This window comes from Echiichthys vipera (genome assembly GCF_963691815.1).
Source record: "Echiichthys vipera genome assembly, chromosome: 11".
NCBI classification, from domain to species: Eukaryota; Metazoa; Chordata; class Actinopteri; order Perciformes; family Trachinidae; genus Echiichthys; species Echiichthys vipera.
The window spans coordinates 5,324,637-5,352,526 of record NC_139836.1 but is presented as its reverse complement, the minus strand read 5'-3'; positions in this window follow the sequence as shown (position 1 = coordinate 5,352,526).

The following is a 27,890-nucleotide window of genomic DNA, read 5'->3' as shown; positions in this document are numbered from 1 at the left end:
TTGGTTTCCCCGGATTGCCTCGTCGCCTAACGACTTACATAAAGGTACCTTTATTCCACATGTTATGTAAAACAACGTTTTTGTCTATGTGATATTATTTTGTGTTTTTAGTTTCTAATTATTTTCTATATGCCTAACCTGTCACATCATTACTCGGGTCATGTGATTGCCTCCCATTGGTTGAAACATATTGGCACCAGACAGTGCTCCTGAAAAAGTCTGTAGTGTAAAACTACCGGTATTTTCTAATTTTTATCATGGCCATATTTTCACTTTAATTCATTACAGCTAACAGGTCTCAACAGACTATAGACTATATGACTGAGAAGCATGTCTGATGCCGTGAAATAAACATACCAAAATAAAAATAACAATAATAAAATAAAACTTGTGCATTGGGGTCACATCTGGGTGATGCCTACAACGATGGAGCGACACAAACACATCAGCTTCGCTGCCCCATAGTGTGACTGACTCACAGCCAATCAGCTTTTTGTGCTAACCTCAACACATGCTACTGGAGTACAGCTAAGGGTTACTGTGGAACTCACACTTAGATCATTGGTTCTGCATTATGTGTATTAATCTACATACAGTGTTTTCTGCATGCACCGCGCTGTAACCCCCATACCGTGACTCTTTGGTATGAACCCATGAACCATTACAGCTCTAATATATGACTATTCCCTCACAAGATCAATTATTATTATCCAAATTATTTTCAGGACACTGTCAATTTTTACAGTTATTATATGCTATATCCATAAACACATATAGTCTAGATCTTCACCTAGTTTGCCGACTTTTCTTTCCGAAGCCTGGAACAACTTCAGCCATATGAACAACCACAAATATTCTTTGAATTAATGTAAACCTGTGATCATTGCCCGAGCACCTCTGATCTTGCCCAACCCTCCTTGGCACTGAAAGTGCAAGGAACCTCTTGTTTTGAAGAGATTATTATTATGATCCTACTGAACAATTACATTTTTCAGGGGCTATGGATGCTTGAACGTGGCTAAAATTGCTTAGTTCCACAGTGATTGGGCCTGTGAACATTGCAAAAATATGACTGGAGGCATGGAAGGCCTTGGTTGAAACAAAGTTACTGCGATGTTTACAATCTGTGGTACCCTCACAGCTCTCAGGATTTCAGACATATTTCATATTAGGGTCACATCTGGATGGTGTTGTACCGGAGGTTGGCAATTTTGAAATTCATTCATTTATCTAGCAACATGTCATGTTATTTCCTACCAACCCTGTCTCCTAGAAATTATGTTTAAATCAATTTTCCCAACACATGTTTTGAGAAACTGAATGTCGAGTAAAATGTTTTTCCAGTGGGTAGAGTGTGATGTTTTTGTACCACACAGAAACTGTGGAGGTGTTCAGTGTTGGAGGTAGAGGTGCTGGGCAAAGGAGACCCGCTGCATGTGTCGTTTTAGCCACTAAAACATCTTGGTTAGGGTTCAAGAAAGACGGTGGATTTTGGTTAAATATTGAAATAACAGATCCTATCTCATGCATCAAAACACCATTGAGTTTTTAATATCCAAACAAAACTGCCACTATAACCAAGTGCTTTAAGTTGACTAAATAGAACTGCAGAAACATTGTTCATGTTGTTGTTGGTAGCTGAGCTTTAAGAGAGGAAGCGGAGGGAAACAGCTGACCTCGCTCCACACAAAGATAAAGAGAAAAAACACATGATGATGTCAGCTTCTCTAAAGCTCACTAATTAACACATATTCTTTAGCATGAAACTGTAAAACAGCAATTAGTTGTTTCAGGAGGAGTTATGTAGCCTCGCGAGATCAGGATGGCGAGTCCCATTGTTTTTTACTCACAGATCTGGTAACGTGCAGCAGAGAAAGTTTGGAGAAGTTTGCCAAGCGACCGAACCAATCAGCGTTGATTCTGAAGCAGATTTAAGTGAGGAAACGAGAAGAGACTGTTGAGTGTAAACAACATGGCGGCTCCACGGATGAGATGAGCAGCTATGGAGCAGCCGCTCACTAACTCTTTGTTCTCTGTATCCTTCTGTTGAATATGATGATATGATCCGTAAATCCACGTTACACAAACGGAAAATATCCTTTACCCACATGTTGTTTACTGTCTGAGCTTTGCCTCCACGCTGTAAGTACATCATACGCTTCAGTGACCTGATTGGTTGATTTGGCCCGTATGTTGGTGATAGATGGTTTATCCAATCAGAAACCAGTATTTTTGACCCTTCCCAAAAGATCATGCGACTCAATACATCTGGCGGAGTCAGGTTAGGAGATATGTGCTGTATTTAAGTTATGTGTTATTATTACTCATGAACAAAAATAAATCCTGAAGTTTTGCTCAGCTTCTCCAAATATGCATCTATAAGCTAAGAACATAAATGGCTCATTCACAGTTTTGTACTTTCACATATCTATAGACTTATCTGAAACGTAACAAAAACAGTGTGTGTTTTTTCCACATTCTGTGTGTGTGTGTGTGTGTGTGTGTGTGTGTGTGTGTGTGTGTGTGTGTGTGTGTGTGTGACACCAGGGTGTCCATAGCTGTCATTATAGATCAGTCCCAGGCAGCTGTCCTCTGTCAGCCTCAACACTCATTTTCTATGCAAATGCAGCAGTTTATTGTCCAGAACGTGTGATGCTTTTGTCTGGACCAGCTTAGACTGATCACTGCTTGGCAGCTTCATTGTGTGTGTGTGTGTGTGTGTGTGTGTGTGTGTGTGTGTGTGTGTGTGTGTGTGTGTGTGTGTGTGTGTGTGTGTCCAGACTTTATCATCAATGATGGGTGGGCTCAGCAATTGGCCAGCCCCATCCCTGATGAGCAGCTGAGTCTGTCTAACACACACACACACACGCACACACGCATGCACACTCGGAACCACTTCATTCATCATCCTGATGTTAATCGGTACAGGCTTAAATAAACCACCTCTTAACACTCATGACCTTGTGTGCACTCATGTAATATCAGGCAATATTACAGCAGGGGCATATTTGTCGGACGTTTTATTTATAAACTGACTGCAGGAGTGCATGTTGTTCACAGAATTAGGTGAATGGGCTGGCAGAAACCCACAGTACAACATATCATAACCACCCCAACACAGCATTGTAGTTTATGAGTGAACAAGCATGTGCTGCTACTAATTCACTTCCGTCCTTGCAGTCTGGCTTATTTATGCTGACACATGAGGTCTGTTTTGTTCAGGATAGACCACATTAATCATCTTAACTCCATATTAACCTTATTCTTCAATGAACGTGGATTTGTATTGTGATTCTAAACAAAAAGAGGCATGGTGAAGATAAAAGTCTGTCTCTGTCTATGACATTAGTGACATTGTTTGAAAACAAATGTTCCTTCCATGAAAGATTCATTCTCATGGAAAAGGAGTTCATCTCAGTGCGGATTCCGCAGCTAGCAACGTAATTCATAAAACAGTAATGGCTGTTCAGAATCAGAAACAGAAATACTTTAATAATCCCAGGGGGACATTATTTTTGTTGCAAACTCCAGCTATGCAAACAACAAATATTATACAGACAACATGCTGTATATAAGAAAAACAGAATATAAATCTATATAAATATTAGTGCTGTCAAACAATTACAATATTTAATCACGATTAATTGCATTATTGTCTTAATTAACTCACAATTAATCCCACATTATTAATTATAAATGTCCCTTCATTTCTTTTTGTCCCATTATTTTCCCTCATTTTAATACTTGTATCAACATGGAAAAGTGGATTGTTTTTGCTTTATACAAATTTTTGTTTTTTTATAATTGAAAAACAGCATTTGCGAACGGGGCGATACAAAATCAAATTCTAAAGTGCACATGCCAGGTATATTTGCTTTGAACACAGCAGTCAGGCTTCTGCTATTTATTCCACAGAGGCTCATTAAGCCGGCCTCTTATTTCAGAAAGAATGAACGATAACAGTTGCCGATAAAAGGTAAGCCTACTACTTCTTTGCTTTGAGCCAGTTACTCAAACAAACTCAAGCCTGTTGACATTTTCAGACAACAGGGAATCTCTCTTCTTTTTCACAACGTGCCCAGACACTGAGAACAGCCTTTCAGAAGGTACTGATGTTGCTGGTGCTGCTAAGTACTTGGGTGCAGGATGGGCCCTTTCACTGTGTGCCCCTTCATGTGTGGACCACCTTTCCTGGGAACAGTCATCCATGCCAGTAAGAGGCTCTGCCATGTAGTGCTCCAGACATTGAATCCATTTCGGCATCTCACGCTCGCTATCCACTCAAAACATAACGTGCCTACTACTCTTTGGTTGGCTAAAATCTAAACAGCGTGCCTGCTGTTTCGCTTCTGGTCTAGCTAGATCTGGTGTGGTGTTGTAGTTTTTCTAACGTTAACTATTGCGACACAGTTGGCTCGACCAAAAGGAACGTTAATCTCGCAATAAGAAAAAAAATTCTAGAGGAAAATGGGTTTGTATAAACACCGTTAATAACACATCTAACTGACAGCACTAACTATATATATATATATATATATATATATATGAAATATCAAATTGTTTGGTGAAAAATTATCAAATAAGGTTTGAGTCCATGAACATGTTGAGGATAAGCAGAGGGATCTGTCATGTTGTCCTGAATGAGCTGACAAAAGCCACTGAAAGCTCATATTATTGTTTTTTAAGCAATTTTCTCTTTTCTTGAATACTCAATGTTTTCCCTCTTCTAAATTATTAGAAACACCGAAACAAAGTCAGAAAATCAGAGACAAATACATTCGGAGCTGCTGCATTATTTCTGAGACCAGGAAGTGCCAGCGAGTTTCACTTCGATATCCTTTCCAATAGATGAGCAACTGTTCCCTGACATTTGTTTACAACGTTAAAGTGCGATTGCACCAAGTATCTCATCTCATTTCATCTTCATCCGCTTATCCGGGGTCGGGTCTCGGTGGCAGCAGCTTTAGCAGGGGACCCCAAACTTCCCTTTCCTGGGCCACATTAACCAGCTCTAACTGGGGGATCCTGAGGCGTTCCCAGGCCAGTGTGGAGATTTAATCTCTCCACCTGGTCCTGGGTCTTCCCCGAGGCCTCCTCCCAGCTGGACGTGCCTGGAACACCTCCCTAGGGAGGCGCCCAGGGTTCATCCTTACTAGATGCCCGAACCACCTCAACTGGCTCCTTTCAACGCTAAGGAGCAGTGGCTCTACTCCGAGTTCCTCACGGATGCTGAACTTCTCACCCTCTCTGTAAGGGAGACTCCAGCCACCCTCCTGAGGAAACCCATTTCGGCTGCTTGTACCCGCGACCTCGTTCTTTCGGCCATGACCAAGCTTTCATGACCATAAGTGAGGGTAGGAACGAAGATTGACCGGTCCGATTCTCTGGCCAAACTCACGCTCCATCATCCCCTCATTTGTGAACATGATCCCGAGGTACTTGAACTCCTTCACTTGGGGTAAGTACCAACAACAGAACCTGGCCTCCGATTACCAATGTCTTTGTTTTTACCCCGACTATTATGACAGCAGTTGTTTTTGATTAAACACAATCTGACCTCTCTCCTCTGTAACTGCTATTTTTATACAAAAGACAACAAAAAAAATATTTTATCATTTTGATTCTAATAAGAAAACCCATGTAGCTATAGGACATTTTAAATCACCATTTAAGACATATTTCCACTGAGGTGGACAATAAAGTCAATCTAATCTAAAACATTTGACCTGTGATTGGATTCACATTATTACATTTTCAATCACAAATATAGTTTATTTACAATCAAACCTTTTTTGATCACAGCGTGGAAAGTTTGCTCTCAAACCTATTCGGTTTAATTGGATAATAATAAAACTAAAGTAACCCCATACCCGTCTGCCTCAAAAATGAAACGATGCTTGAGTGATTTTATTTGCACAAATATAGAACAGCAACATCCATCCGTCTTCAACTGCTTGTCCCTGTCGGGGTCGCGGGGGGCAATTTAGAGTCACCAATGAACCGAACACCTGCATGTCTTTGGACTGTGGGAGGAAGCTGGAGAACCCGGAGAAAACCCACACAGACACGGGGACAACATGCAAACTCAACACAGAAGAGCCCCAGCCCGGATGTAAACCAGGAACCCTCTTGCTGTGAGGCGACAGTGCTAACCACCACACCACTATGCTGCCCTTAGTTGTAAGCTTTGACCATGAAGCTACACACTCTGCCTCATTGACCATCTCCTGGATCCTTACTTGGAGCCATGCTTGCCTGTCTTCTCATGGTTGGAGCCATGAGAGGTTCGTTGTCTCTTTCTCCTCCCGTTTCTTCCTGACATTTATGTGCCTGAGGTTCTTCCAGAGCTTCCAGAGCTTCAAGTAAAAATCATAAACAGGATGTTAAATACAAGCACAAAGTAGAAAATGTCCCTATACACATTCAAAGTCTATGTGGTTTTCCACATTGGGCCATATATAGGCTTATTTCCATTAGTATAAAATGTGGCCGCCTGGAAAGTTTCAGGGCAAGCCCTCTCAATTGGCCGTTCACTCGCCATGTCTCCATTTTTTTTATAAAAAGGCCCCAGAGGGATTTACCAGACTCCGGAGGTGACGTATCACTCTGATTGGATTTAGAGCTGATCAGTGATACAGCAGAGCCCCATTCTTTCTCAAAAGAAATACAGAGTTTGATTTAAGGGGGCCTATATGATTCACAACGTCAACTTATGTACAAGTAACATTAAAAGAAAACACACTGCTGTAAAAGTGTTTGTTGATGGACAGGCATGCACCCTGCTTGCAGTATGGTGTGTGTGTGTGTGTGTGTGTGTGTGTGTGTGTGTGTGTGTGTGTGTGTGTGTGTGTGTGTGTGTGTGTGTGTGTGTGTGTGTGTGTGTGTGTGTGAGAGAGAGAGAGAGGGGTCATGCAGCAAAAGAAAGTATCCAAAACTTCTGCTGCAGCACTCATTTTGACAAGCCCATGCAAAGATGTGCTTGCACAGATCATTTTCTGCACAGTGTTCTACTACACCACTGGATAAAAGTGTCTACTTCATCATGTTCATGCGTCTGTACTACCACACATCACATCCTGCATATCCACAGGGCCAGCAAACTCTTGAGCGACTCACATGCTAATTAAGGGTCTTCTACTGTTCCCTGGACCCTTTTCTCACAACCCTGGTCAAATTAAACATCTGTACTCTAAGTCCTCTGATCACTAAAGTCATCAACCTCTCATTCCAGGTCGTTTAAGTTCCTTCTGCTCTCAAATCTGCTGTCATCAGACCCCTGCTCAAGAAATCCTCATCACTCCTCATCCTCCTGGCTCTGACGGCAGCTTTTGACATGGTTGACCACAACATCCTCCTTTAACGCCTCCACCACACCATCGGGCTCTCTGACTCCTCCCTAAGCTGGCTCCAGTCCTACTTGTCTGGAAGGACGGAGTGTGTCTCCCTGGGAGGTGTCAAATCTGAGACACACACTGTCATCCGTGGCATCCCTCAAGGGTCAGTTCTCGACCCAGCCCTGTTTCCCAGGGCCACGTCATCAGTCCGCATGGAGTGGCATTCCATTGCTAAGTAGATGACACACAACTATACATAAAAAGCGGTACATTTACAGCCTCACTATCATCATTGCCAGCATCATCGTCATCATCGTCATCATCTTCATCATCTTCATCATCTTTAACACTGAGCACCCCCCTTGAGGAGATAAATGCGTGGATGACAAATAGCTTTCTTCAGCTCAATACCTCCAAAACAGAAGCTATTTTAGTTGGCACACCACACCAGGTCCGGTCATCTCCCATAACACACATCACATTCTCCGGTCAAAACATACCCCTGTCACCAACAGTCACCAACCTGGGGGTAAGATTCAACACTTATTCAACTTTTGACACCTAAATCAAACATCTCTGCAAGACCTCCTTCTACCACCTCAGGAACATTGCCAACCTCTGTCCCACACTGTCAGATGCAACAAAACTGGTCCACGCCTTTGTCTCCTCAAGGTTGGACTACTGCAAGCACTCCTCATCGGGACTCCGAGCAAGGGCCTACAAAAACTTGCAATACATTCAGAACAGTGCCTCTAGGATCCCGATGAGGGTGCGAAAATACGACCAAATCACACCCATCCTCCACTCATTACACTAGCTTTCTGTCTCTTTCAGGATTGAATACAAAATCTCCCTCACCCATCAGTGCATCCACGGAAACCTCCCTCCCTACCTCAGAGAACTACTCACACCACAAACCTCCACACGTAACCTCTGCAACAAAATCATCCTCCAGCCTTCCAGGACCAAGCTCTGCACCATGGGGCACCAGGCCTTCTGCTCAGCTGCTCCTCACCTGTGGCATTCCCTCCAAGACCACCTGAGGGCTCCACAAACGACTGGCTCTTTTAAGAAGGGCCTTAAAAGCTTTCTTTTAAATAAAGCTTTCTCTTAACTTTGTTTTTAACCTTGTCATACTCTGTGGCACTTTAAGATTGTTTTTATAATCAAAAGGGCTTTACAAATAAAATGTATTATTTTTGTTATTGTTATTATTATTATTGCCTTTGCCATCAGGAGGTCATGACAGTGTCTGACAGAAAAAGTCAGATTTTAGTGCAGATTTAGACTTTTTCAGGCTCTGGTCTTAGACTTTTGATCAGCTGCTGAACTGCTTGTTTCAGTTTAAATGCGATTTTCAATAAATTGCCTATTTTATATATTGTGTCTCTTGCTCCTGTTTCTTCTTTTAGCATTTTGAAGCGTTACTTAGAAACTGGTTACGATCCACCACTGCATAATGCAAATATTGGTGATTTTTACCCTCTCTCTAATTTCTAATTTCTAATTCTCTCTAATTTTGTTAACTGTGTTTTTTTTTTTCACAAAATAAAGTTTTTTTTGTTGAAGTGCGGTTTAGACACAGAAGATATTCTATCAAATTATGAACAATAGAAAATAACAGTATTTCAGAATAATTCAAGTATTTATTTGTTCTCTAATTTTGATCTTTTTTATTTTGAATCTATAAAACAATAAGAAATCATTTCTCTAGCTGTTTTATAACTGACAAATATCATTGTAATGCAATAAAAGGGCAGGTCAGAGTTTGTTTGAATCTATCACATGAAATTGAACTATGAGAGAGGAGTGTAAGGTCGTTTGTTATAGGCAATGTTGATGGTTTTACTATGGATTCTAAGCTGTTTGTGTGTGTGTGTGTGTGTGTGTGTGTGTGTGTGTGTGTGTGTGTGTGTGTGTGTGTGTGTGTGTGTGTGTGTGTGTGTGTGTGTGTGTGTGAACCGTGTACTAAATTTGAACTCAGTACTGTAATGTAATCAAAGTCTTTATAAGTCATTTTAGAATGCAACCTTCACTGAGACCCTGAGGCTACACACACCTTTGTCCTCCACATGTGAATATCTCATTTACATAATGCATTCCCTGGACCCTAACCTAAACCTGCCCTCACTACGATTGTTTATAATGGAGATAGTCCTCACAAAGATAGTACACACACACACACACACACACACACACACACACACACACAAACACCTTATACAACCTGTAGTTTATTAATGCCTGCAGGCCTTCCCCTCCTGCCTGTGTGACATTTACAGCTGGGATAGGAACAGGGAGCAGACTGACCCTTCTTAGATGTCAATCAAACAACAAAGTGAAAAAGGAAAAACAGCTCAAGGTCTAAATGATTTATATAGAAAATACACTCAGTTCTTCTGGTGTCCTGCACAATGCACTAGAATGCACATTTCAGTCAGGGCTGTGGTCAACTCCATGTTGGATCCAAGACAGGTCCAAGTCCAAATGGGTACGTCTTTCAACCCTTTCACACTGCCTTTTTTTGTGGGGCTTTTTTTATTACACTCTACTATCGCCGTCTGTGTGAAATGTACAGAGACAGAATGTGGGGGGGGGGGGGGGGGGGGGCGGCGATCTAGCAGCGAAAGTAGTTACAGAGTCGTAACATCGGAAACCAACATCTGTGTGAATAAGAAAGCTGACAGGACAGAACTACTCACAGTAGTGATGCAAGAGTCGACCCACCGGATGGTGACAAAGTGACAAAAGCAGCGTTCAGAGTAACCAAAGTTATAAATAACTAATAGACACACTGTGTGCAATAGTCCACCATCTCTCTCTCTTTCTCTCCTCTTTTTCCCTCCCATGCACATGTGCCTGTGAGTGTGCATCTGTGTGCATGGTTGCCATGGCGCTGCAGCCCTCCGATCCTTCTTTGACAGCTTTGTATAAAGCTGGCGGTCTGTTGGTCGGGTCAGCTTTGAGTAGTTAAACAGTGTGGATCACACCAGACACCAACACCTCTTCTGCCTCCGGAAGGACGGCTGCTATGTGAAATTAGACATTGCTCGGTCCACGTGTGAATAAACAAAGCCGGCATTTCGGCGTAGCTTCATTACAGCAGTGTTGCAGAATTTCAGTGTTAAACTTAACAGGTTTAAGACCAAGTCTGACTGAAACCAAGAAGAATATTCTTCACACAGTTTTACTGTTGTTCATAGGGATTATTATAGTTTCTTCCAATCAACAGTGATCTTTTACTGAGGGAATACTACTTTGAAAGTGCAAAGTGTTAGATTTTTATTGCTATTTATTTTATGATATTTGATTATTAAAAACAATACATTAAGAGGTAAATAATGTATCATGCTAAATATACTGATCATATATTTTGTATGTAAATCATTCATCTGTAATGTAACTAATAACTACAGCTGTCAGATACATGTCGTGCTGTAAAAAGTACAATACTTCCGTCTGATATGAGCAGAAGTTTACAGTAACATAAAGATAAAATACTCAAGCGAGGTACAAGTACCTAATGATTCAATATAAGTGCAGTACAACATGTACTTAGTAACTTTTCTGAGCTCATACTGTCTAATGTAAGATATATATGTTAGTGTTAATTGAGGTTATTTAACACTTTGAAATCCACACGTGAAAACATGAGGAGGATTAGTTGTTACATGTTAAATATATACAGAAAAATAAGCATATTCAGCACAATCAATCAGTCCTTTATGTATTATAATTGCAAACAATAAATACTTAAGGTTAGGCAACTTAAAAGCACTTGGTGAACTGTGACTACTCCTCTCATCAGACTCCTGTGTGTCCCACGGAGTAAATGCTACAGCTTCAGAAGCTCGATCCAATTCCCCCCTCTCCCTCCCGTTGCTCTTCTCACTCTCTAGAGTTTCAAGGCTCAACTTAAAACACTTTAGTTGTTTATTCAGATAGATTGCAGCTGGCACCACCCAGGACCCCCACTGACAAAGACTCTACCCCGTTACGTTAATGTCTTCACATCTGCCACTATGCATTACATTAACGCACATCTTTTGGACTATTATCCCTGTACATTACACACATTCTATTTATACTTCATACTGTAAACCTTTGCAAGTCCACTGATCAATATTTTTGCACATCCTGCTCAAAATTGTACAGCATCTCATTTCAAAACTGCTTTGTTGTACATACTTCATACTTTTTATACTATGTTTTCGTATTATTTTTGTATTATTTCTATTCTATATTTAGGTTCCTTGACTTTTACAGTACTTTTTATGTCTTCTTAATACTATATGTATGTTGAATTCAGGCTGTGCACTAAATAAGCCGTTGAGACAGTTTTTTTTTCGTGTCACAACTATCAACGGAGAAATCCCGGAGAGTCGCTAACAGCCGGACGTGGCTAACAGTGATTAGCTCGGGGCAGTACGGTGAAGGCATTAAAACGTCTTTTTTAACCACTAATACTGCTGGAAATAAGAGCAAACCTCTGCAGGAGCATAAGAAGAATCCTTACACAGAAAACAAAGCACCTTGGGGCGACCGGTGGCTGAGTGGTTAGAGCAGTCGTCCTATGAGTGAATGTTAAATCTTGCCGTCTAGTAATGTTAGGACACTAACACGACCCCTGACATATTGTGAGATAACGCTACCTGCAGTCTGTAGCCCCTCCCAGCAACAGACGACCCCATCCCCTGAGATCTCACGTGACATTTCGTTGGTGCAGGTAAAGTTGTTTTACATTTAACCATCTATTATTAATTTATATTTCACCTAACTGCCACAAACCACAAAGTTTAAGTATTTTGCTTGAATAAGTCATCAATGGGCTCCTACCTTTGGGATTGACTTTGGTAATCCACTTGAATGGACTTTACTATGAGAGGAGCTGGTACAGGGGCCAGTAGGTTAGTCTTTAAAACACTCTTTTAATAAACTCTGGGTTCTCTAACTACGTTGTTGCTGCTTTGTTTTCTGTGTAGGGACTTTTCTCATGCAACTGTAGAGGTTTGCTGTTATTTTGAGCAGTATTAGTGGTTAAAAAAGACGTTTTTTAAAGACGCCCTGAGCTAATCACTGTTAGCCATGTATGGCTGCGAGCCACTCCCCAGGATTTCTCTGTTAATAGTTGATCAACGAAAAAAAACTGTCTCGATGGCTTATTTGATGTTTGTCAGTGTCGAAAAAGACCATGGGATGATTTTGTGCCAGAATTACACTTTAACCTTACACACTGAAGTTGGCAGAACTGGTTTCACATACTATGCATGAAATCACTTTCACTGTTTCTAATTCATTCTGTTGTATAATCATGAAAGAAGCTTCACGTTTTCGGGTCTCTCTTGAAAAAGGAATCCTAATCTCAATGAGACGGCCTAATTAAATAAAGATGAAATCAAATAGGTTTCTGAGAGCCAAAGTGAAGCTCAAAGTGGGCAGCTCTCAGTGAAGGGGGCCGTGCCTGACGTCAACAGATCTGACTTACTAAATGTACAGTGCTGGGATTTCTCCTCCTCTTTCGCTATCACCGCTATCAGACTTAGCCTCGCCCATGACAGTTGTGATTGGTTTAAAGAAATACTAACAAGCCAGAGTGTTTTTCCCTTATACCAGGCTGATAAACCAGCACCCAAAAAGTTTTCACATGTTAACATGAAATATTTCATGTTAAAACAGGATCAATAGTATATTGTTAAAGTTGTACTTCATAAGATTGTCATCTAGTTAATTGTCTGTTATGTTCCTCTCTATCACAGAGCGAGTTAAAACAACAGTGATTGATCATATGACCCACTAATGAAAACACTTGTCAGAGTATTAAAATCTGTGTGTCTGAGGAGACCTTCACTCTCTGGATGCTGACAGTGGGTTGTCTGTTGACCCAGATCGTCATTAACAGTTATGTTGCGTTCATTTGTAATTGGAAATCGGGAAATCGGGAGTCAAGCTTGTAGTATGGGCAGAAGTGGAAAAGGACAACGTGTGCGTGTATGGAGAGAGGTGAATGTGTTTCAATTAGGTTTACAAAAGAGCAAAAAAAATAAATAAATAAATAGTTAACACACATAGTGACCATGGACAGGACAAGATGGAGGGCTCTGCAGTCCGGCAGTTACATCTCTCCGCCAAAGAGTCCGATAGAAACAGCATATCTCAAATCTTATGGAGTAAAACTTTAAAGCAATACACTTTTGATGTTATAACATGATAATGATCCGTTTTTCTTTTTCTGGCATGGCAGCAATAAGCTGCCGTATATCAGAATAGGTGCGGTTGAGGCATGATGTTTTGAGTTCACTTGTCCATCTTTAAGGATGATTGAATTTAAACAGCTTACTGGGTTCCCTTTTTGTGTCAGTCATTTGACCTGCCAGTTTAAAGAACACATTATTTGGTTGTGGTCTGACTGGGGGGGATTGGTGTCCGACAGTGAACACACTGATAGCAGAGGGGTCCATGTCAGTAATTGCATAGTCTACTACACAAGACCCAAGAGCTAAGGAATTATGTGAATCTCCCTAAGCCCCCTCTGAACCCACGATTAGCCACTTTGATTTATTTCAGAGTCAAGGTTGTTTCAGCAGGCGATGGTTGGTGGGCCCTGTAGGTTGATGACATCATGTTCAGTTACAGCTGGTTCATTCAGATCTCCAGTTAGAAGCATATTTCACTGTTCCTGGAAATAGGTGATTTCTGAATGGACAGTGTCAAAACTGGAGAATCTACTGGGGGTTTAAAATGGCACAGAGATAAAGATTCAGTCATGCCCAGGCTATGATCTAACCTTGGCCAAATGTGTGATGTCAAGTGGTTTCGGAAATATCTTCACCCTCTCTTTGAGCAGACAGAGTCCATCATAGAGGTCCTGGGTGTCAGAGGTTGAGTGAAGGGCCAGGTGGACATTGAGTAAGCTGGCACATCCTCTTCTGAACTCCATATTAATGTCATGCAGTGCGTTTACAATTATCGCCTTAACCCCTGGAGCATGACCTTCCCTTTGGTGTAGAATGTGATTATAAGCCGAGGGTCATCCTTGTTAAGGTGTTCATCTTTACAGATCTTCAATCTGCCTCCTGAGCATCCTCTTCTTCTTCTTCTTCCTTCTTTCTTTTTGTTGGGTAGTCAGTGAAGAGGATCACCGATATTCAGGAAACTTGGTGGAAGTGTGTAGCAGATCTGAATCCCGGCGTGGATACGCAAACAAGTATTCTCTTGAGTTCTCCACTGGGAATTCACACTGCATTAACATTGTGACATCAAGCAATGTTTACATTTTATGTCTAATACATGTCCTTTTGATTGTCTATACTGTCATTTTATTGGGTTGGTTATGCTATACACACAACATATTTTGCATGTCTGGGACGGGGATCCCTCCTCTTGCTATTATGTTGGTTTCTTTCAGTTTTCCCTGTTCAAAGGTTATTGGTGGGTCTTTCCTCATCAGAAGTGAGGGTCAAAGGACAGAGGGTGTTGTATGTGGTACAGATTGTAAAACCCCTTGAGGCACATTTCTAATATTGGGCTATATAAATAAAGCTCACTTGATTTTACTGGTTGGTTTTTCTTTTTTTCTTTTCGGTACTTAATCATCATCTAAATTTGACCGTTGACCCTTTCAGGTTTAACTTTTTTTTAAATTTTAGTCAGAGATGAAGCCTCAAAGAGCGTTTAGTCTATATTTAGAAAATTAAACTCTTCACTGACATTTGTGGTTTCTACTACCACCATCTGGATATCAACAGAGTAAAGGTGCACTCAAACTGTAGCAGAACGAAGGTTAAACGTTGACCATGCTCCAGGCGTATAGACTAAATTAATTCATGTGTCAGCATTGATCAAGTCTTCTGCTCTGTGTACGCGAAGAATGCCTTTCTGAGAACCATCTACAAAAAAAAACAAATGCTCTTTCTCTCTGACTCTCCATACTGCAGGAATAATGAGATGCTATATCACTGCACTGAGAGGCCTGGGAGCCTTCTGATTAAAACAAACACACACACACACACACACACACGCACACGCACACGCACACAGACGCACGCACGCACGCAAACACACACACACACACACACACAGGCTGTCTCACAGCATAACTAATGGGAACATTTCACGGTGGTGACAGCGAGCGGCGTGTGTGTGTCTGTTTGAGCATTATGGCTGTTACGATAGTAATGAGAACAAATGAGAGCCATCCATTTCCTTTCTGGCAGCTGATTGGTCCTGATGGCCAATATGGCCCAATGTAATCCATCTTTCGAGCCCCTCCCCCTAACAACTGACTGGCGACCCGCTGGGAGAGCATCAGCCAATGCAACAGCAGTATTGAGGGAGGGGAAGGGTGAGTGCATAGACACAGCACTTAAATGAGCGCATTATATTATTATAATGAGCTCAGGTTCTCTCGTCTCGCAGGTTTCCTTGGATCGTGGTGGCACCTGGATCCTTGTCTCATCTGCTGCTGCTTTATAACTAATATTCATATTTTATATAATTAATATTCATATTTTCTTTTATAATATAATTATATATAAAGATAATAATAATCATCATTGCTATTATTCATATCATTCTATTATATTCACTTCTATAATTATTATTATTCGCCAATTTCACATTCTACCAGAACCATCAGCCTAATATGTTCTGTGCAAATGCTTGACTGTATGCTGTCGTGTTCTTACTCAAGGAAAACCAGACTACTTAAAGTTTAAAACATGTAGCTGTTGCTGCAGCCAATGAGCCAGAAGAGTCCCAAACACTTAAAGAATTGATACAGCACTAAAGTTCATATTTATGTTTTACCAAAACATAAATATCCCTAAAACCAATGGGGGATAGAAGCCTGAGCATGTGGGCAGGAATTCCCATATTGCATAGGGGTTTCAATGATTTTCTAACCATTGCATTTTGTCCTATTTATATATTTTACACTGTTTTTGGAAATCATGGTTGTTATAATAATCTCTCTTATTTCACCTTGTGCAAGAATTTCATGATTTAATGACACCACTGAAGACTGTACAGTAAGACAGGCAATAAACCTGCAATGTCCTCAAAATATAACTGAGGGCGCGCTCACACTATCCTCCCGGACCGAGACCCGGGCTTTAGGGTACTTGTCCCCCCTCCCTCTCCCCCCCGCGCCCCAGCCCCGTTTGTACTCACACTGCCTGGGCCACGGCCAATGCTTCTTGCTGTCCATACGCCATCAAGCCGTAACACGTCACACGCATTGATCGCGTGTGTGTGGCTTTGTTTACAAATCTTTCCGTAGACCTCGGAGTTTTTGTGCGTCTTGTCGACTGTTTTTGAATATTTTCATCCGACCAAATCTGCAGTAAACACAACGTGAACCTTTCACCGCCATTGTTGTTGTTGTTAAATGTCCGCGCATGGTCCGTCCTTCTATTTACATGTCCGAACAGGCGGACATAACGCTACTGCCGTAGGGCTCGTGCTCGTGCTCGTACACGTGCGCACGCTCATGCTCGTACACGTGCAAACGGCTCCGCTAAAGCCCACCTATTTCAAGCGGGCCGTGGCGGCCCAGCTGGCCCCAGTTGAGCGCGGAGCGGGTGCGCTCACACTACTTAAAGGTACTAGACTTTAGCTGAAAAACCGGTTTTGGCCGCGGCCAAAAGGACAGTGTGATCACGCCCTGAGATTCTGTGTTTAAGAGGCTGTTGTAATGGATGAGCCCCTCGGGAGTCTAGCTTCATCCTGGTGGAGATTACTCTCTCAGCGGGTAACCAAGCCTCCAAATGCATGTAACGTTCTTGTGTGTGTGTGTGAGGAGTTTCAGAGAGAGAGAGAGATCTGTACATACAATAGACAGAGTCATATCAGATATACAGTAGCTCACTTCAAACATGTACCGTAATTTCCGGACTATAAGCCGCTACTTTTTCCCCTCGTTCTGGTCCCTGCGGTTTATACAACGGTGCGGCTTTTCTACGGCTTACGGTAACCAGGGGCGCGCACTGCTTCAGCGACAGTTTGCGCGAAGGAAGTGTTCATGCAAACACCCTCAACATGGAAAACAAACGGAGAAGTGCATATGATGCTGCTTTTAAGTTAAAGGCAATCGATCTGGCTGTCAAAGAAGGAAATAGAGCTGCTGCACGTACCTGGTTGGTTATTTTGATAACGTAAACGGCCGCGGGACTGCACTTTTACTGCCGTGTTACAGGCGAGCACTTTGTATTACTTTGCACCGTTGTATTATTTGTACTCTGCACGAATGCTGTTCGCCATGTCAAAGATGTGAAAGTTTGATTGAATGATTGAAAGATTTATTGTTAATAAATGGGACGCTTTGCGTTCCCAAACAGTCATCTCTGTCCCGACAATCCCCTCCGTGGTAGCAGGAACCCCTATATACTACGGTAATTACACATCAAAACGCCTGCGGTTTATAGTCGGGTGCGGCTTTTATATGGAGCAATCTGTATTTTCCCCTAAATTTAGCTGGTGAGGCTTATAGTCAGGTGCGCTTTATAGTCCGGAAATTACGGTAGTCAACACTCTAGGCAGAAAGATTGGATCTGGGGAAAACTCAGCATTATATCCAGGAATGTATCCTGATTGGATTATTTAATTTGTGTAAACAAAGCCTCTGTTGTACACAGTACACTTCCTATAGTTTTTTTTGTGAACTTAATGTTCACACTGCATCTATGCACAGAGGATGCCATCTCCACAAAACAACAACACCTACAGTACATCAGATTGTTGTTTGTTGATTTCAGTTTAGCATTCAACATAATCTCCCTCCATCTCCATAAGCTCAGCACTCTGGACTCAAGCACCACACTCTGCAACTGGATATTGAACTTCCTCACAAACAGAGTAAGTTTCCTCCCCATCCTTTTCATGCGGACACCCACAGCCTTGATTGTAACACCCCTCATGGAGAGAATTCTGTGGTGAAGTTTGCAGATGACACCACCATCATTGGCCAGATTATAAACAACGATGAGACTTCATACTGGGGGGAAATGAACAATCTAGCAGACTGTTGAACAATCGACCAATCTACTAGAACAATCTACTCCTCAACATCAGCAATACCAAGGAGCTGGTTTTTGGTTTTGATAAAAGGAGGCGTATACATACACCCCTGTCTGACCAACTAAACAGTTTTAGGTTCCCCAATGAGCATCACAGAGAACCTGTCATGGTCACACATCTCCACCCTGGTAAAGCTTAGAAAGGCTGTATTTTATGAGGAAACTTAAGAAGAAAATTCCCCTGCCAATTTATCGTTTACTTTTACAGAGGAGAAATAGTAAGCCTCCTGACTGGCATGAGATGTGTACAGGTCAAGGCAACAGGTGATTAAAACCACCCGGAACAGTGATATCAGGAGGGTGTTCCACTAAGTACCACTAATAATACTTGTAGTAGTAGTACTCTCTCCTCTTGCACAGGTCTTATTTAGCAGTGTGATGGATGTGTGGATGTTATTTAGCTCCTCCAGCCCCACTGTTACACAGGTCAATAACATGGCCACCAGGGGGCCTCCATGATTCAACCTTAGCACACTTACAGTTGTCATACTGTGGGTGTGTGTGTGTGTGTGTGTGTGTGTGTGTGTGTGTGTGTGTGTGTGTGTGTGTGTGTGTGTGTGTGTGTGTGTGTGTGTGTGTGTGTGTGTGTGTGTGTGTGTATGTGTGACAGGAGAGAGGGCAACTCAGTGAGGAAGTAGCAGTGAGGGAGATTAATATTAACTGAGAGGGTTTTGTAAAAAAAGCAAAGAATCGGAGGAGGAGAAAAAGATTAAAGACAAATAATTAACTGATGATGAATGAAGAACTTAGGTACTGGTATAATAAAACCTTAAACTTTGTTACTTGTTTTCACAAGTTAAAATATCAGAATTAGAAGCTTAAATCCCTGGGGAGATACTTTTGGTCCACTACATCGCTGCTGTGTAGTACACCCAATCTGTTCCCACAGTTTGGTAACTTGTTCCCTAAATTTACTAATCTATTCCCACAGTTTAGTTATCTGTTCCCTCAGTTTACTAATCTGTTCCCACAATTTAGTTATCTGTTCACTCAGTTTACTAATCTGTCCCCACCGTTTAGTTATCTGTTCCCAAAGTTTAGTTATCTGTTCCCTCAGTTTACTAATCTGTTCCCACAGTATAGTTATCTGTTCCCTCAGTTTACTAATCTATTCCCACAGTTTAGTTATCTGTTCCCTCAGTTTACTCATCTGTTCCCACAGTATAGTTATCTGTTCACTCAGTTTACTAATCTGTCCCCACCGTTTAGTTATCTGTTCCCAAAGTTTAGTTATCCGTTCCCTCAGTTTACTAATCTATTCCCGCAGTTTAGTTAACTTTTCCCTAAGTTTACTAATCTGTTTCCTCAGTTTAGTGATATGTTCCCTCAGTTTACTAATCTGTTCCCTTAGTTTAGTTTTCTGTTCCCTCAGTTTACTAATCTGTTCCCACAGCATAGTTATCTGTTCCCTCAGTTTACTAATCTATTCCCACAGTTTAGTTATCTGTTCCCTCAGTTTAGTTATCCGTTCCCTCAGTTTACTAATCTATTCCCGCAGTTTAGTTATCTGTTCCCTCAGTTTACTAATCTGTTTCCTCAGTTTAGTTATCTGTTCCCACAGTTTAGTGACATGTTCCTCAGTTTAGTGATATGTTCCCACAGTTTAGTGACATGTTTCCTCAGTTTACTAATCTGTTCCCTTAGTTTAGTTTTCTGTTCCCACAGTTTAGTGACATGTTCCCTCGGTTTAGTTATCTGTTCCCTCAGTTTACTAATCTGTTCCCACAGTATAGTTATCTGTTCCCTCAGTTTACTAATCTATTCCCACAGTTTAGATATCTGTTCCCTCAGTTTAGTTATCTGTTCACTCAGTTTACTAATCTGTCCCCACCGTTTAGTTATCTGTTCCCAAAGTTTAGTTATCCGTTCCCTCAGTTTACTAATCTATTCTCGCAGTTTAGTTATCTGTTCCCTCAGTTTACTAATCTGTTCCAACAGTTTAGTTAACTTTTCCCTAAGTTTACTAATCTGTTTCCTCAGTTTAGTTATCTGTTCCCACAGTTTAGTGACATGTTTCCTCAGTTTAGTGATATGTTCCCTCAGTTTAGTTATCTGTTCCCTAAATTTACTAATCTGTTCCCACAGTTTAGTTATCTGTTCCCGCAGTTAAGTTATCTCTTCCCTAAATTTACTAATATGTTCCCACAATTTAGTTATCTGTTCACTCAGTTTACTAATCTGTCCCCACCGTTTAGTTATCTGTTCCCAAAGTTTAGTTATCCGTTCCCTCAGTTTACTAATCTATTCCCGCAGTTTAGTTTTCTGTTCCCTCAGTTTACTAATCTGTTCCAACAGTTTAGTTAACTTTTCCCTAAGTTTACTAATCTGTTTCCTCAGTTTAGTGACATGTTTCCTCAGTTTACTAATCTGTTCCCTTAGTTTAGTTTTCTGTTCCCACAGTTTAGTTATCTGTTCCCTCGGTTTAGTTATCTGTTCCCTCAGTTTACTAATCTGTTCCCACAGTATAGTTATCTGTTCCCTCAGTTTACTTATCTGTTCCCACAGTATAGTTATCTGTTCCCTCAGTTTACTAATCTATTCCCACAGTTTAGTTATCTGTTCCCTCAGTTTAGTTATCTGTTCCCTAAATTTACTAATATGTTCCAACAGTTTAGTTAACTTTTCCCTAAGTTTACTAATCTGTTTCCTCAGTTTAGTTATCTGTTCCCTCGGTTTAGTTATCTGTTCCCTCAGTTTACTAATCTGTTCCCACAGTATAGTTATCTGTTCCCTCAGTTTACTAATCTATTCCCACAGTTTAGTTATCTGTTCCCTCAGTTTAGTTATCGGTTCCCTCAGTTTACTAATCTTTTCCCACAATTTAGTTATCTGTTCACTCAGTTTACTAATCTGTCCCCACCGTTTAGTTATCTGTTCCCAAAGTTTAGTTATCCGTTCCCTCAGTTTACTAATCTATTCCCGCAGTTTAGTTATCTGTTCCCTCAGTTTACTAATCTGTTCCAACAGTTTAGTTAACTTTTCCCTAAGTTTACTAATCTGTTTCCTCAGTTTAGTTATCTGTTCCCACAGTTTAGTGAGATGTTTCCTCAGTTTAGTTATCTGTTCCCTCAGTTTACTAATCTGTTCCCAGTTTAGTTATCTGTTCCCTCAGTTTACTTATCTGTTCCCACAGTTTAGTTATCTGTTCCCACAGTTTAGTTATCTTTTCCCTAAGTTTACTAATCTGTTTCCTCAGTTTAGTGATCTGTTCCCTTAGTTTAGTTATCTGTTCCCTAAATTTACTAATCTGTTCCCACAGTTTAGTTATCTGTTCCCGCAGTTAAGTTATCTGTTCCCTAAATTTACTAATATGTTCCCACAGTTTAGTTATCTGTTTCCTCAGTTTAGTGATATGTTTCCTCAGTTTAGTTATCTGTTCCCTAAATTTACTAATCTGTTCCCACAGTTTAGTTATCTGTTCCCGCAGTTAAGTTATCTGTTCCCTAAATTTACTAATATGTTCCCACAGTTTAGTTATCTGTTTCCTCAGTTTAGTGATATGTTTCCTCAGTTTAGTTATCTGTTCCCTAAATTTACTAATCTGTTCCCACAGTTTAGTTATCTGTTCCCGCAGTTAAGTTATCTGTTCCCTAAATTTACTAATATGTTCCTACAGTTTAGTTATCTGTTTCCTCAGTTTAGTGACATGTTTCCTCAGTTTAGTTATCTGTTCCCTAAATTTACTAATCTGTTCCCACAGTTTAGTTATCTGTTCACTCAGTTTACTAATCTGTCCCCACCGTTTAGTTATCTGTTCCCAAAGTTTAGTTATCCGTTCCCTCAGTTTACTAATCTATTCCCGCAGTTTAGTTATCTGTTCACTCAGTTTACTAAACTGTCCCCACCGTTTAGTTATCTGTTCCCAAAGTTTGGTTATCTGTTCCCTCAGTTTAGTTATCTGTTCCCACAGTTTAGTGACATGTTTCCTCAGTTTAGTTATCTGTTCCCTAAATTTACTAATCTGTTCCCACAGTTTAGTTATCTGTTCCCGCAGTTAAGTTATCTGTTCCCTAAATTTACTAATCTGTTTCCTCAGTTTAGTGATATGTTTCCTCAGTTTAGTTATCTGTTCCCTAAATTTACTAATCTGTTCCCACAGTTTAGTTATCTGTTCCCGCAGTTAAGTTATCTGTTCCCTAAATTTACTAATATGTTTCCACAGTTTAGTTATCTGTTTCCTCAGTTTAGTGATATGTCCTCTCAGTTTAGTTATCTGTTCCCTCAGTTTAGTTATCTGTTTCCTCAGTTTAGTTATCTGTTCCCACAGTTTAGTTATCTGTTCCTTCAGTTTAGTCATCTGTTCCCTCTGTTTAGTTATCTGTTCCTTCAGTTTAGTTATCTGTTCCCTCTGTTTAGTGATATGTCCTCTCAGTTTAGTTATCTGTTCCCTTAGTTTAGTTATCTGTTCCCTCTGTTTAGTTATCTGTTCCCTCTGTTTAGTTATCTGTTCCCTCCGTTTAGTTATCTGTTCCCTCTGTTTAGTTATCTGTTTCCTCAGTTTAGTGATATGTCCTCTCAGTTTAGTTATCTGTTCCCTCAGTTTAGTTATCTGTTCCCTCTGTTTAGTTATCTGTTCCCTCTGTTTAGTTATCTGTTTCCTCAGTTTAATAATCTGTGCACACATATTTACAAAATGTGTTTTCTATCAGCTGACACCAGAGGGATCCATACTATCACTACATTTTGGTGATGTAGTGTGTCCCACCTGAAAAATATTCACCCACCTCAAAGTGCCTTCAGTCCCTCTCATTCACTCCACCCAACTGTTTGAGGCAGATGGCTTTCCCCCACCTCTCACAGGCCTTTGATTGTACTTGATTTTGAAAAACAAAACAAATACAGTTAACTTTGTGAAAATACATTCTATGTAATTCTTTGCCTTTTTAACCTATTGTTGACAAATTTTCCAGAACTTATTCTGACATTCAGCTCGATCTGAAAAAGTTGGACTCAATGAAAGTTGGTATGATAGATGACTGCGGGTTGCTCATGTTAGACTAATATGGGCCACACAGCTTTCAATTCAATCTGCCTACTACTAATGATGAACCTGGAGCTACACATATGGGAAAGGAGAAGTAAGGTCGCCCAGACACACACTCACTCGTGATCTCATGACCTGGTAGAGTGGAAGTGATATCAGACAAAAGCTAATATTACTCCAGATGATTTTCCACAAGAATAAGAACACAGATTCAGCGAAAAAGGGGTCTACTTCCATTGCGTTTAGTTTATCAAATATGCATGTTGTTTGTATAGTCTTTGTGTTTGTTGTAGTGTAGTCGAAGAATCTGGTGGATGATTTATAAGTGCAATCTATTAGTGCGTTTGTAATAGTCACTATGAGCTCCAGGCACCACACTCTCTGAGCACTTTGCAGTAGATGGAGCAGAGGTGCATGAAGCTATAGGCTAACTGTTCTTTATCATCACACTATTGTAAATACAAGCAGGCAAATTTAATATTTAATACAGAATGGTAACCACTGCATGCGATTGGGCATGAATGGGCCTGATCAGCGCTCCAGAGATCCTTCAGGAGGCTATACAATATCGTAATGAAACTTGAGCTTCTATGCTTTCATTAGCTGCAATGAAACAACATTACCCTCTTCTATTTTGTAATTCAGAGTTTTTAAGTTATTGTGATGATTGCTCCACAAGGGGTCAGCCACCATTTGCATGTGGCAGCTTTTTTTTCTCAGAGAGTGCCATCAAGTTGGCTCAGAAGAAAAAGAAAATATTTCATATAGCTTCATAAAGCTTTGTTTGGACATCCCTACCTTTTCCCCATCTACTGTACATTAACAAAGACCCGCCCAACACTGCCTCTGATTGGCTAGTACTCATTGTTATTAACGGGCATTAAAAATATCTGCACCCACACTATGGCCCTCATTTCTCAATCTTGCGTGAAAACGGGTGCAGATCTGAGCGCAGAATTGGTCGTAGCAAAGGACCCACGTGTGATTTATGAAACATTTGTATCTGACCAATCTCAGAGTACGAATCAGCGGGCCTTGATAAATGCGGCGGCTGAATTTGATCGTCATTAACAGGTTACGCCCTTAAATATTCCTGGTTCGGAGGCCTCGCCCACTGAGGTCAAACATGCAGAGGAGAAACGCTGGTACAAAAAGAAACTTTTCCGACACAGAGATCGGCATCCTGACATCCGAGATGGAGCAAAATAAAGATGTGCTTTTTGTCTTAAGAGTGGAATAAAAGAGGCTCATAAAAACGCTGTATGGAAAAGAATAACGGAGGTAGTCAACCCGAAGCAGCGCTTCACTGTGACCCGTGTGCGTGTGTGCACACTGTTGAACCTGCGCTCCTGCTCTGTAGCGGGGTTTGCCAGCTGGGTTATTAGGTATTCCGTTAGAGGATAACCTCCGTCACCTAGAAGACCCATACCAAGATGTTAATCATCTGATACCTTGTTTGATTTAATGCAATTTATCGAGGGTAGCCACTTACTGAGGAGATGACCTGGCTCTGCAGTGCGCATTCATGCAGCCGCGCGCCAACACATTCATTCATTCATTCATTCATTCATCTTCAACCGCTTGTCCCTGTCGGGGTCGTGGGGGGCTGGAGCCGAGCTGTTTAGAAATATAAAAGAATCGTGTGTCCCCCCTGGCCGCCACGTTTAAAAGCGATAGCCTGCCATCACAAAACACCTGTACATTTATCGAGTGGTAGTTTTGGCGATTGATGAATGCGTAATCATTCATGGATGGTGCCTTCAGACGCACATGAGTACAATCAATTGCTCCAACCACAATTTTTATTTTTTTTATTCGTTTTAAGAATCCGTTTTGATCTGTTCTTAATATGTGACTGCTTATGCTTAATGACAGCTGAGGTTTGTTCATTATTTTCAGCCAGATTTTGCTGTGCGGCACCGCAAATCCACAGGCTGAAATTTGCGTACACGATCTCAGACCTGACGTGAGATTTGATCGTAGCTCCCGCTCACGTACAAATTTATAAATGCCGACGTTTGCCAGGAAATGGTCGTACGCACGTTTTTCTGCCGTACGTTCGTTTGATAAATGAGGGCCTATGTGAGTATGTAGTAATAATTACTTTTATATTTTAATTTAATGTAAAACAGTACAGCAGACTTTTTATTTGATTTTTACCTCTATAGCCTACAATATGATCCAATTCTCCCCATTACAATTTGTTCTGTCCATCCAGCCAGTATGTGCATTATAGGAGGCACCTATGTCTGGTGATGGGCTAAGAGAGCTACAGAGACCATGGTCCAGAGACCATTTTTGTATTAACTGTATGTATTTTTATGTAGATACATTTGAATGTAAATTTTGCACTAAATTAATTCTTATTTATTACATTCTTCTGTACATTTCCCAGTATTATCTTTACAAGGTTTCCATGGATAATATAATTGTTGAAATGAATTCAGATTTTAATGTGCAGCAAAGGTTCTTATGAAGGTCTTGCCATAAGATTGTTGATGTTTTTTTATGGTGCAGATCTGGTATAAATTTTAACATGAGCAACATGAACAACAAGTAAAATTGATGAAAGGTTTCGCCTCAATTTGTAATCAGTTACAATGCTCTTAATACAGTCTATTAGCTTTTTAATCAACATTATAGAAATGTTTCTTGTGACTAACAAGGCACATAGTGAATCTGGAAAAACAAAGCAAGAGTATTCTGTAGTTTATGGAAAATACATTCAGTCTTAGGGGTGTGACAAGAACTAGACGAGACGAGATTTTAACACTATCTTTCAACTCTCAGTATTTTCTTGATTTTGATTACAGCAGAGTGTCTTTGCATAGTACTTATGAGTAGGAAATTCCTTCACAGAAAGGTTGTGTTTGCATTACTGTCTACTGGTTTTGGTAAAAGTTAAATCTACCAGTTGGCCCCACTGGTGACCAAACAAATGGTGTACATCATCTAGACCGTTGGTCTGATTGGTTGAAGGACTGTCCAACTGCGTGCAGCCATTCAAACTACACCCTCCTCTTGTGCTGAAGAAAAACTACAGCAGCCTTCCCAGACCATTGTACATTGGTCTGGCAATAGCCAGGCTAGGCTTAAGGCACTTTCACGTTGGTTTCATTTTTCAGACCTGGAAGCTCCGTTAATCTTTTATACAGTCTATGGTATAAACAAGTGAAAATCAAATCCAAATGAAATAGTTGTGTAATAATAACTGAGTGTAGTGTGAGGAATTGTAGGCTAAGAGAGATTGTTTGTGCCAAAGGTCAAGTTTTTCTGATCAAAGGCAGCCTTTCATGCCGCAGCCCTGGAGGTAAAGTCATAGGATTAAGAAGTGTGTAATGCTGGGCGGGTGATTGTTACCCAATGATGATCACAGAAAACACTGCCCTGCTTCTGTCTGTTCAGTGTTTGAGGTTCGAAGTTGAATGCTTAAATAACTAATCACTGTACAATATATAAATGGTTTGAATGTCAATTGTTGTTATTGATATTGTAGGTTAGGACCCCTCGAAAATGAGGGGAATCTGCCTGTAGTGAAACAGACACACACAGACTGGGAGCTGAGCAATCAATTGACGGATACAGTGAGAAAAGCGTGTGTGGGTCAACATTTAATAACTGGAAGCATATCTGTTCCATGAGACGGGAAAGTGGCGGTCAGAACAAACGCTCCTGAACATTACTCTGTGTGGAGCATAGACTGTAGGTTGACAAGGGGGGCGGGGCCTGTTTAGACTGTGGGGCCCCAGCTGTAGGGGTATACTTTACGGGCATGCTCTTCACACCTCCCCTTTCTTCTTCTCTCCTCCTGCACCCTCTGTTGTTCCCTCCCAATAGGCCAACTTTACTGTGACATCATAATGTTTCAACACTCAACAACATAAGGGGAGACATATGGCCACATACAGAATGGGTGACACTAATCTTGGAACTGTCTTTCTCCTTGTGTCGCAACTGTCATTACTACTACTCATATCAAATGTTTATATATACCATTATTATGCATATTTCTATTACTTTAACTGCAATTGTTTCTTGAGATTCTTATCACTCTGATATATTAACTGGCATAACTTGTTAGTCATATTCACATACAGTATCACACAGATATTATTACATTTAATGTTAATTTTGTTGTTGCTTGCATCCCTGGGACTGTCTGTGTCTGTCTTTGTGTCTGTCTTTTCTCTCCTTCTCTCTCCTTTTCTTCCTCCCCAATCGGTGCAGACAGATGTCCGTCCTCCACAGAGCTGGGTCTGTCTGACGTTCCTGCCTGTTAAAGGGAAGGTTTTCGTTGCCACTGTGCACAAAATTGCTGGATAAATACTGTATTAAAATATTATTATTTTTATTATTATTATTATTATTGTTATTATTATTTTTATTGTTATTATTATTAATATTAAAGATAGTGTGACTTGTTGCTGCTCATGGAGTAAATCATAAGTCATAGTGTGGTCTTTACCTACTCTAAAGTGTCTTGAGGTAACTTCTGTTATG